This window comes from Protopterus annectens, chromosome 3.part0 (assembly GCF_019279795.1).
Source record: "Protopterus annectens isolate FY-2018-M chromosome 3.part0, PAN1.0, whole genome shotgun sequence".
In the NCBI taxonomy this organism is placed as follows: Eukaryota; Metazoa; Chordata; order Ceratodontiformes; family Protopteridae; genus Protopterus; species Protopterus annectens.
Window position 1 is genome coordinate 1,884,141,621 of NC_056731.1, and position 13,149 is coordinate 1,884,154,769.

The following is a 13,149-nucleotide window of genomic DNA, read 5'->3' on the forward strand; positions in this document are numbered from 1 at the left end:
TGGAAATGTTTGACCTCTGCTGACTTAGATTGATGAACTAGCAAATGATCCATTTGAAATTTATTTGTATAGCAGGAAGCATTCTTGCTAATGAATTGTTCCTATCTTTGTTCTTAATAGCCAAAACTGTCACAAGAGCAGCATGAAGCTAAGTAGACTACATGATCACTGTGGCAGTTAGTTTGCACTCTATTCATAGGAATCATAACTATCAAAGGCAGTATAAGGTTATCTGACCAGAGGCCATGTGTGCCTTGCCAATAACCACCCTCAAGCTATACTAACCTTTTCATGGAGGATAAAGCTGGACAAAACCTGTGTGTCCTGGGGTGTATTTTAGAGTACCCTTCCCTTTGTTTAAGCTATGTTAAAAGGCAAACATGGAGGTCTCATTGCTCGACATGTATGAGGAGTCTATTCCAGAGCAAAGGGGCGGCCATGATTATAGGATTTTCTGATAACTAAGATTTTTGATGCCAGAGATACCTTTTCCTAGGAATCTCTGTTTATTTATTTTATTTTTTTTTATGTTTCTAAACAGATATGTGATGGAGAGTGCATTATATTCTATAATGGGCGCAATCAGGGAAGAGTACAAGAGAACAACAACTTCCTTGGTTTTAAATAAGTTGTTCTCTGTGATTAATAACAAGATACAGATGGAAAGAGTACTTTGAGGGAATGATGAATGAAGAAAATGAATGAGAGAGAGAGAGAAAGAGAGAGCAAGAGCAATTGGATGATGTTGGGATAGTGAATTAGGAGGTGCAACGGACTAGCAAGGAGGAAGTAAGGACAGCTATGAAGAGGATAAAGAGTGGAAAGGCTTTTGGTCCAGATGACATACCTGTGAAAGCATGGAACTGTTTAGGAGAGATGTCAGTGGGTTTTTTAACCAGATTGTTTAATGAAATCTTAGAAAGTGACAGGATGCCTGAGGAGTGGAGAAATGCATTGGTGCCAATTTTTAAAAATAAGGGTGATGTGCAGAGCTGCAGTAACTACATAAAACTGACCAGCCACAGCATGAAGTTATGGGAAAGATTAGTGGAAGCTAGTTTAAGAAGGGAGGTGATGATTAGTGAACAGCAGTATAGTTTTATGCCAGGAAAATACACTATAGATGTGATGTTTGCTCTGCAACTGTTGATGGAGAGGTATAGAGAAGGTCACAAGGAGTTGCACTGTGTCTTTGTGGACTTACAGAAAGCATATGACAGGGTGCCTAAGTGGTATTGTATGAGGAAGTCGTGAGTGGCAGAGAAGTATGTAATAGTAGTACAGGATATGTAAAAGGGCAGTGTGACAGTGGTGAGGTCTGTGGTAGGAGTGACAGATGGTGGAGGTGGGATTGCATCAAGGTTTAGCTCTGAGCCCTTTATTATTTGCAGCGATGATGGACAGGTTGAGAGATGAGATCAGACAGGAGTCCCTGTTGGCTTCAATGTTTGCAGATGACATTGTGATTTATAGTGGGAGTAGGAAACAGGTTGAGGAGGCCCTGGAGAGGTGGAGATATGTTCTAGAGAGGAGAGGAATGAAGGTCAGCAGGACTAAAACAGAATATATGTGGGTGAATGAGGGAGAGTACAAAGGAATGGTGAGGATTCAGGGAGTAGAGCTGGTGAAGATAGATGAGTTTAAATATTTGGGATCAACAGTTCAAAGTAATGGTGAGTTTGGAAGAGAGGTGAAGAGAGTGCAGGCAGGGTGGAGTGGGTGGAGAAGAGTATCAGGAGTGATTTGTTACAGATGGGTAGCAGTAAGAGTGAAAAGGAGGGTCTACCAGATGGTAGTGAGACCATCTATGCTATATGGGTTGGACATGGTGGCACTGACGAAAAGAGAGGAGTCAGGGCTGGAGGTGGCAGAGTTAAAGATGTTAAGATTTGCACTGGGTGTGAGGAGGATGGACAGGATTGGAAGTTATTACATTATAGGATATCTCTGGTTGGACAGTTTGGAGACAAAGCCAGGGAGGCGATATTGCATTGGTTTGGACATGTGCTGAGGAGGGATGCTGGGTATATTGGGAGAAGGATGCTAAGGATGGAGCTGCCAGGTAAGAGGAAAAGAGGAAGGCCTAAGATAAGGATTATGGATGTGGTGAGAGAGGACATGCAAGATGCAGTGGAAAGGAAGAAATGGAAACAGATGATCTGATGTGATGACCCCTAATGGGAGCAGCTGAAAGAAGAAGAAGAAGAAGAAGAAGAAGATGCAGAAGGATTTAATGACTATAATTGCTACATGGTATTGAAAGATAGAGAGAGCCATTAACTCACTGGAAATCAGGGTGCCACTGAAACACTAGGTAGTAGTAATTTTATGTTTTCTGAAGGAGATGATACTGCATTTTTAGCATTTTGCTTGAGCCCATTTTCAGTGCACCAGGAGTTAACACGTGATAGTTCTGTTTGAAGAGTATTGATATCATTGGTGGATTTAACATCTGCACCCAATTTACAATCTTGAGCTAACGTAATCAGCCAGAGATCCTTGTTGTCAGTGCTTAAGTCAGAGAAATAAATGTCAAAAAGGAAGCGGTCTTGTATGGAACCCCAAGGAACATCACTGGTTACCCTTTTTCCCTAACTGAGGAGAGAACTCGATCATGGTGAAACGGGAACCTAGGCAGGATAATGGACCAGGAGACCTTTTCTGACAACCACTCCAGTGTCTCATTACTTGTCTCTCTCCCCTCAGTTACCATAAACACTGTCCAAAATGGTCAGGGTGCAAACTATTTTCTTTTGAAATGAATACAGATATGTATAGTATGGATTTAATTTAAAACATTTAATTTATTTATCCTTGGTTGACCAGGTTACTCCCACTAGGCTAGTAGCCTCTTTCAAGGGGAGATCCAAGGTGGTATTTATACAACTAGGGTATATTTGGCCAGGGCATTAGGAAACTTCACCTACTCCTTTTGATAGGTGCCATGGGATCTTTTAAATTCACCTGAGCTAAAACCAACTTGGGCAGATGGGGCCTCAGTTTAACATCTCATCCAAAGGACGACACAAGCAGGAGCACAGCCCCCTCCTTATGCTGCACTGCAGTTTCAGCAATCCATCTACTTGGTGTGACAGTGGAAACCATAGCCATCGGCACCAATTGCATGTGTGCTACCTGTTCCACAACTAATATGGCTTTCAAATTTTATAGCACAAGCACTGATGACCATTTGCTAAATAGAACAGTTGCACATTGAAAACAGACTAAGCATGAGCAACCGTAAACTTCTCTTCCATTGAAGCTCACATTCATTGAAAATGCATTGAAACTCACATTGATTGGAAATGTATACCAGTAGCAGGTTAAATGTATGGCGGTCCCTTGGCTGTTTTCAAACCATAGGCCCCTGTATACATTTTAGGAACATGCATAAATGTGTGTGTTCTTTGATTCGCCTTCATATTAGTTTTAATTGTATTTCTTGTTTAATACAGCAAAATTTGTCAGAGTGCATTTTAAATTTGTAGTTTTGAACATTCTTTTTTATTCAGAAATGAAAACAACATGGATGAACAAATAATATCAAAAATAACCATTTCAAATCATTTCAACTGACTCTAATGACTGACTGTAATCCTTGGTGATTTACAAATGGTTGGCAGTTGGTGTAGAGGATAAGGGTCTTGAGTCCTGTAGCCAATGTACAGGGTTTGAGTCTGAGCAAGTCACTTAATTAAGTAAACTGCTCTTCTAACGATGGCATTACACACACACACACACACACACACACACACACACACACACACACACACACACACACACACACACACACACACACACACACACACACACACATACCCATTGTAGTGCTCTCTTTTCATAGCTCTGTCTATAATGCTAATGCTGCTTGTTCTGGTAGCTTGTACCTACAAGTAATACTAACTCCATCCATAATGCAAATTCTGTAGTACTTACCCAGATGTGAAATCAAATCTCACTCTGTTACTCTGCATGCAGTTGCTCTATCTCATTGTCTGGAGATTTTAAAGCAATAGGACGCACACAGAATGTTAAGAGTAGGAAAAACTTTTTTAATTCTTAAAGCAGCAGGCTGCAGTATGGAGAAAAGCAGGAAAACTTTACTTCATTGTTTAAATTAGTGTTGTGGCCAGGCCCCACACTCAGCACTGGGCCCTAGCCAGTTGCCTAGGTCACCTACTGCTGGATCCAGTCCCAAGGAAGCATCATTAGTCCTGACAACACACATTCTGTCCTTGAGCCAGTTTGTATTTCATCTTACAGAATATGGATTTATGCTTAAGGCCATTAGCTTATTAACTATCCTATTATGTGGTGTAGTGTCAAATGCCTTGACCAGATTCAGGTAGGTGGTGTGATCAGTGTGGTCAATTTGCACTGCCTGCATGACCTTTTCAAAGAAACTCACAAGATTTAGCAGGCAAGTGACCTGCCCTAAACAAATCCAAATTGTTGCAGGTCAAGCCTAATCATATTCCTACTACCCTGGTTAATTAAGGTCAGTGATGTGTCCCATGACTTTGCAGACAAGAGAAGTAAGGCTAATGGATCTGTAGTTATCAAGGCCATTGTTGAGGCCACCCTTATCTTGTGGCAAAGCTATGTGACACTATTAGAAATCCTGGCATATTTGTCTGGATCCACTGAAGAGGCATGTTTTGTCTTGAAGAATTATTAAGGATATGATTCTTTGTGATGGTGGGGGGAAGTGCCTCAGGGTTGTTTGGAGTGGTAATGATGGTTTCAGGGGAGAATTGTGCAGCCAACAATTATTTGCAAGTGTGTTGCCAATGTCTTTAGAATTAGAATGGGAGTTGAGATTATGAATTTGTTTGGAGCAATGATGAAAATTATTCTTTAGATTTCTAATGTAGCTAAAGAACACCCTGTAACTATTTGTAGCCTTAGAAGTCAACCTATGTTCATAGGTTCATTTGCTGGTCTTCATTTCCCAGTGTAGCATTTTATATTCTGTTTGTGATGGGAGGTCCTGGACTTACAATGCAATCTAAGCAGTTTCTTTCTTCTATTGTAGACTTTGTTAATGAGTACTGACCACTAGGGTGTTTGCCACCGAATTTGGTTCTGGTGAGGACAACCTGTCAATATATTTACCTAAATGAGTATAAAGATCCTTGGCATAGGTGGCTTTTTATCATGCACCCACTGTGTGGTTAAGATGGGTGAGTTTTGAGATTTTGTCATATATTTGTAAAAGCTGCAAGTCATACATTTGTCCAAGCTGCAAAATCCTTTACTAATGCATTCTACGGGCACCTACAAGAATGCATGGATCATGCTATCCCAAGCAAAACCAAGACTCAGTCCTCCAAGAAAAGGAAACCAGTCTGGTGGACCCCTGCCATAAACAAGCTATACAATAGAAGGAGGAAACTAGTACAGAAAAGAGCAAAATCCCAAGAAGGGAAGACATCCCTGATCAGTATCAGCAAGAAACTATGATCCCTCATAAAATCATCCAAGGCTAGCGTTGAAAGAAAAATCGCCAAGGACTCCAAAGATAACCACAAGTCATTCTTTAGCTATGTCAAGAATCTAAGTGGCAATGCCTAGATCTGCTCAGAGTTAGTGCAGAATGGCACAAAATACACTGCACCGACAGATATCGGCAACATCCTGGCAGACAGGTTCAGTGCAAATGTCAACCCCCTCTCATGCCCAAAAGGGCCCATAACCATACCAGAAGAATGTAGAGCCCCTGAAATCACAGACACTCAGGTTAAAACAGCCCTCTCCAAAGCCAAAAACATAGCATCAATGAGACTGGATGGTGTCCCAGGCTGCGTCCTACACGAGCTCAAAGATGAACTAACCCCTCACTTAAACACACTGTTCAAACTCAGCTTCTCCACAGGCTACATACCCATAGAGTGGCACGCAGCAATGGTTATTCTGCTCCACAAAGGTGGAGCCACAACAGACCCTGGCAACTATTGCCCTATAAGCCTGACTAGCTTGGTCTGCAAGGATAAGGAGCGCATCATCATGGATCTCATTAACAGAGACATTGGGAACCTCCAAACACTGGACGCTACCCAGTTCGGCTTTGTTAAGGGCACATCATGCCCCCTAAACCTGGTGGACTTCTTTGAGACAGTTACCAAGGCTATAGATGAGGGAAAGGTGGTACACACAGCCTACCTAGACCTCGCAAAGACCTTCAACACCATTCCCCATTCTGGTATTATAGACAAGCTCACCAGCCTGAACATAAACTCCTACATCACAAGATGGGTTGCCAACTGGCTCATGGACAGAACCCACATGGTGAGAGTTGTGGGAGCTAGGTCTGACTCTAAACTGGTTACAAGTGGCATTCCTTAGGGTTCAGTCCTAGGACCCCTCCTGTTCGGCATATGCTTGTCAGAGGTACAGGCAAGCACAGGAGGACTATGGCTGACCATGTTCACAGACGACTGCAAACTAGGAGCTATAATTGACTCTCCAACTGACACAGACATCCTCCAAAAGGGTCTCACTGAGACAGATAACTGGTGTCAAAATCATGGCCTCAAGCCAAATACCAAAAAAGTGCATAGTCACCCCCTTAGGAAAAAATAAAGTACCCACAACCTACCACATAGGTGGTAGTCCCCTAAATACAGAAGACGCAATAAGGGATCTGAGGACCCAAGTAGATAGTAATCTCTCCTTTGATAATCACATTGCCAAAGTGGTTAGAAAATCCTTCTATGTGGCCCACCTAATCACAAAAGGGTTTGCATCCAGATCAAAAGAGGTCATTGTGCCCCTCTACTCATCACTCATCAGACCCATCATAGAGTACAACACCCCATTTGGGATGTACCTTACAAGACACCTGCAACAGCTGGAAAGACCACAGAAGTACCTCACCAAGAGGATCATTGGCTTCAAGCAAATGCCCTATGTAGCTCGACTAAAGAAACTCCAGCTGTGCTCGGTTGCATACTGCCTACTCAGAGGTGATTTCTGTCTGACATGTATGTCCAACCCAAAATTGATGGACATGCTCCACCTAAAGAAAACCATATTCCCTCGAGCCACACACTCTAGGGATCTAAACCTCACCACAACAATAAATAGGACATGCTGGAGGGCTAGATTCCTGTCCCAGAGACTTCCCATGCTTTGGAATAAGATTCCAATCTACATTAGGCAGATCTCTTCACTAACACTCTTTAAAAGAAACCTTGACGAGTGGATGGGAAACAGAAAGTTTACCCCGGGGATCACTTCAGTAGCTCTGCTGGACAGAGGCACAGGGAACTAATCTAAGGGGGTGGCGAAAGCCAATACATTCTGGCTAGGCTTATAAATGCCTTTGGGCAGATAGCCTAGTACCTACGCATGAACCTAAGGTTTTTTTTTTTTGAAATCTCTAAAGAGAGTGGTATTGATTACCAAGGAAGAGGATACTCTGAGGGTAAAAGTAACCAATTTGTGGTCCAGCATAACTAATGAGGGACCAACCAGGGGCAGGGAACATGCCAGTGCTAGGTTTCTGAGAACTAGGTCCAGGATATTACTGCCCCTGGTGAGATTTCTTACAATTTGCTCTATTGAATTCTCAATAACCCAATCTACTAAGTGCTGCAGTCTATGGAGGGGTAATTAAAGTCACCGAGGATTAAAGAACCATCTCTTATTGAGATATTTTCAGGGAACATCAGAAAGCTGTTATGACCATGTGGGTCCATCAGTGTAGATCAGTAACAAGCAATAAGCTGAAATTCTGACTTGTGTAGTGTGAGCTGTAGTTTGACAAGCTCACTGTGGAGAAGGATATGAGGTATCATTTGGAAGGGGCAGTATCTTTGATGAACATTGTGACACCTCTGTCATTTTAAGAGGGTTGAAGGTGGGATAGGCATATAACCTTGCACTGATGGTGTGTTCTCATTACATTTGAACCATACCTCAATGACCTCACAACATGTAACTCATTCCAGATGCTTAAGTGCCTTCCAATCAGGCAGTTTGTTATTAAGACTCATGACACTGAGACAGACCACCTTTATGCTGTCAAATTTATGATTTGATTTGTTAGTTATGCTGGGATGTTCATACATACTGGAGGGGAGGATCATGCAGGCTCATGATACGGTTGAAATCCTGGCTACCAAGAGACAGACAACTGTAATCCTGTCCTTGTTCAACCAAGTGAACTTGGGATTCAGTGAGTTTAACAATGAAGTTACCATTTACTAGAAGTTTCCAGAAGTTGATTTATCATTGATAAATACTGGAGTGTAGATGTTCTCTAAGGCTTTAATAGTGATTTTTATGGCATCAACATATGACAGTTTAGTGCTGTCAGTATGAGGATTGTTGCATTTGTGTGTGGGGGTAAAACAGTGTGATGCTCACCGCTTGTGTGAGATTTTTCAGGGGGTTCCCTATAATTTAGATATGTATCTGTACCTGTCGCATTAAGTAAGAGTTCATTTTCAGTGGACATGACTGAGTTCTTGCATTGCTGTAGGATACCAAATGCAAGAAGGCTAGCAATAGAAGGGTAGGTAGTTTGCTGTCTCTCCATGTGGTTCAGTGCTATTTTAATAGGAACTCTGAGGGAACCCAAAGGAAGGAAAATAAAGTCACACAGAATATGTAGGAAAGGACATCACATAACTAGTGCAACTGGTGACAAGTCTGTGCAGATCTGACAGGTTCACACAAATATGTATAGCCCAGAGCACACTAGAGGCAGTTTTCCACAAGAAAAAGGAAGAAAGATTTTTTTTGCAGTAAACATTGGAAAGCATCACACAGGAACCACTGTCAAACTACTGTTATTGTGACAGTGTGCTCTGCACAGTTTAGTACAGCTGTCTCGATATATATTGCTTTAGTAGTTACTGTGGCAGTTATCGCAGTGCTTGAGTTTATGCAATAGGTACTGTAGTAGTTGTAGTACTCACTGTAATAGTTACTGTAGATGTTACTGCAGTAGGGAGTGTAGTAGTTACTGTAGTAGTAATTGTACTACTTGTAGTAACTGCAGTAGTTACTATATTAGTTGTACTAGTTGCTGTAGATGTTACTGTTGTAGTTACTATGGTAGTCACTGGGGCAGTTATTTTAGTAGTCATTTCAGTAGTTACTGTAGTAAATACTAAAGTAATAGTTGTAGGTACTGCAGTAGTTACTATAATACCTGTAGCAGTTACTGTAAATGTTACTGCAGTAGTGACTGTAGTTATTGTTGCAGATATTGTTGTAGTTGTAGTTGTAATAGGTAGTGTAGTTGTTGTTCATAGGATCATAAGATCATAGGAGGTTACTAGGCTATTGGCCCTGAGGCCCTTATAAGCCTACCCAAGAGTTTAGCACATGTTTAAACATGTCAGCACACTAAGCCCCATGTCCAGCAGGGACACAGGTGGAATCCCAGGGATGTATTTTCTCTTTCCCATCCAGTTATCCAGGTTGTGCTTAAAAAGGGATAATGAGGTACTCTGCTTGACATGGAGAGGGAGTCTATTCTGCAGATGAGGGAGTCTCTGGGACACAAATCTGTCCCGCCAAAAAGTCCTATTGATATCACAGACCAGGTCGAGGTCACATGTACAGGTTTCTCGAGTAAAGCTTGACTTGCAGATATGCAGCAGTCCCATCAAGGCGGTATCTGAGATTGCTTTATATACCAGACAGAGGTCACCTCTGAGGAGTCTGTATGAAACTGAGTATAGGGACAGGGCTTTTAGCCTATCTCTGTAGGGTAGGTGTTTGAGGCTCTGGATTCTTCTGGTGAGGAACCTCTGTGGTCTCTCCAGCTGCTGCATGTGCTTTGCAAGGTACATGCCGAAAGGGGCGTTGTACTCAATAAATGGCCTTATAAGGGAAGAATACAGGGATGTTATAAACTCTTTGTCCCTGGATGAGATACCCTTACTTATGAGGTGGGCCATGTAGAAAACTTTCCATACAAAAGGAAGCAACATGATGGTTAAAAGTCAGGTTGCTATCAAACTGGATGCCCAAATCCCTCACTACTGATTGTGTACTTAGAACATTGTTATTAATGTGATAATATGTAGGGACATCACTCTCCTCAAAGGGGATGATGATGATGATGCATTTTTAGGCATTCAGCTTGAGGTCATGTTTCTGGCACCAGTCATTTGTTTGAGTGAGACCCTCTTGGAGGACATCCACATCACTTAGGGAACTGATGACTGTGCCCAGCTTGCAGTCATCTGCAAACTTGGTCAACCATAGTCCACTGATTTTGGCCTGTACCTCATACAAGTATATCCTGAATAACAGAGGCCCAAAGACCAATCCCTGGGGTACACCACTCATTATGGGTCTACTGCTTGAGGTGGCTTCCCCTATTTTGATTAAGTGGGTTCTATCAGTGAGCCAGTTTGCTCCCCATCTGATAACATATGGATTGATACCTAGTTGAGTGAGTTTATCTACTATGCCCAAGTGGGGAATAGTGTCGAAGGCTTTGGCCAGGTCACGGTAGGTGGTGTGCACCATCTTCCCCTCATCTGTGTCTTTGGTGACTGTCTCAAAGAAGTCGACCAGATTTAACAGACATGACTTCCCCTTGACAAAGCCAAACTGTGTGGGGTCAAGTGTTTGGAGGTTGCCAATGTTCCTGTTAATGAGGTCCATGATAATCCATTCCATGGCTTTGCAGATCAGGCCAATTAGGCTGATGAGTTTATAATTTCCTAGATCGGTGGATGCTCTACCTCTGTATAAAGGGATGACAGTGGCTGTCCTCCACTCATCTGGGGCAAAGCTGGTACTCAGGCTTTGGTTAAATTGGGTTCCTAATGGTGCTGCAAGTTCATCCCTGAGTTCATGTAGGATGCAGCCTGGGATGTTATCAAGTCCCATGGAGGCTGTATTTTTTACCAGTAAGAGGGCAGTGATGACCTGTTCCTTAGAGAGGGGTGGGGGCAGGTACTGGGGATGTCCTGATTTACTGATGGGGCGATAATGAGGAGAAGATTTCATTGAAGCTATCAGCCAGTAGATTGGTTATATCTACAGCATTTGTGTATGTGGTGTCCTTGACCACCAGTTCTGAACAGATCTGGGTGCTTCCTTTGAGATTGCGGCCATATGTGAAGAAGGTCTTATGATTCTCTCTAGTAGATGTGGCCAATTTGGACTCAAAGTTGGCTTTAGGGGATTTTACTAGTGCTCTTATGTGCTTGTTCTGGGTAAAGAGAGATTACTTCCAATTAGGCACCTGCACCTTCTTGGTCCTGGACAGCAATTTTTTCCTTTTGTTATATAGTTTATTTATTGCAGATGTCCACCAGACAGGTTTACTCTTCCTTGCAGAGGATGATTTTGTCCTGTCAGGTATTCCTGATTCCATGCATCTACATAAATGCTTGTAAAGTACTTTGGTGTAGATGTGGATATCGGTGCCAGTTCCTACAATAGGGGAGGAGGCTGTGAGGCTGTTTATACCATCCCTTGTAATAAGCTTTTGAGACATTTTTTGTTTAACCCTAGCTAAAGGGAGGGGGGGTCAGGGGAGATGGTGGCTTTGAAAGTGACCGCTTTATGGTCGGATCTTACCAAGAAGGATGATACCACATGGGTGCTGCAGTGGCTACTCATGTTGGTTAATACCAAGTCCAAGATATTATTACCTTTGTGGGGGTATTGACTAGGTGTTCCAAGGCATTTGCATTGATAAAATTGAGGAATCTCTGGACATTTGTGTTCTGGCATGAGTAGTTTTTCCAATCTATGGTTGGGTAATTAAAGTCATCCAGGATCAGGGTAAAGGGTTGAATCTTGATAGATTTGAAAAGGTCTAGATAGGTGGAGTGGGCATCTTCAGTCAAATTTGGAGGTCTGTAGCTAACTATAATTTGAATAGGGGTCTTGTCAATGGTTAACTGTACCTGGAGTGTCTCCTGTGCATCATACGGTTTGAACAGCCTGGAGGTGTGTGTGTGTGTGTGTGTGTGTGTGTGTGTGTGTGTGTGTGTGTGTGTGTGTGTGTGTGTGTGTGTGTGTGTGTGTGTCTTCAATATATATTGAAACTCCATCTCCTTTGGCTTTGCTGCCCTCATTTTGGGGTTTGCATGTATGATGGGATGAGTAACCAGGTAAGGCTGGGGTGTTGTACACAGCTTTGAACCAGGTTTCTGTGACTGCACAAATGTCAGCATCTTCCAGGGTTAAGAATGCTTGCAATGAGTGCAGTTTCATGTTTAGACTCCTGGCGTTCAGCAGCATGACCTTTAATTTGCATTCTGTTGAAATTTTTAAGTTGGCATTATCGACCTCATGACTTTTCCTAAAATAGGCACTATGGGGGAGGCAAGGGCCTTTTCCAGAAGCCTAAAGCCCAAGTGAGACAGATGCATGCCATCTCTAGCAAAGCATTGTGGTCTGGCGATCATATCTTCGCAGGCTGTCAGGTACTGGATCTACCTGGAATGACACCAGAAACTAAACCAATTGTTAAAGTCAATAATTTTCTGTTTGTATTGAGCCATCATTCTGGGTGGTCACGGTGATGCAGCGGTTAGCGTTGCCACCTCACAGCAAGAGGTTCTCTGGTCTGATCCTTGGCTGAGGTGCCTTCTGTGCGGAGTCTGCATGTCCTCCCTGTGGTCGCGTGGGTTTCCTCTGGGTGCTCTGGTTTCCTCCCACATCCCAAAGACATGCTGTAGGTGGATTGGACACTCTAAATTGGCCCAAGGTGTGTGTGTGTGTGTGTGTGTGTGTGTGTGTGTGTGTGTGTGTGTGTGTGTGTGTGTGTGTGTGTGTGTGTGTGCCTTCTGTGGAAAGTTGAGCCGGCAGTCTCACAATGGATTCTCCTATGACTAATATGTTGGGTTTATGGTTAGGCCTTAGTGGTTGCGAGACACCAGTGTGTGGACTATGCATGGTATGTGGTGTGGAGGGCTGTGGAGTTTTCATGTGTTTTACTCTCTGAAGTCTCCTTTGTTTGGGTTTATTTTTGCTGAGAACCTCTGCATATGTGAATGTGTTTTATGTAGTTGTGGGTGGTGTTTGAGATGTAGTGATTGTGTTTACAACCTTCTCAGTGCCAGATATACTGGCTTGTGAGGGAGAGAGCATACACTCTAGCTTCTTTATGTAATTGTATCTTTTATTTTTAAGTTGTTTCAGGTTGTACCTTCTGGTATTTAGGCA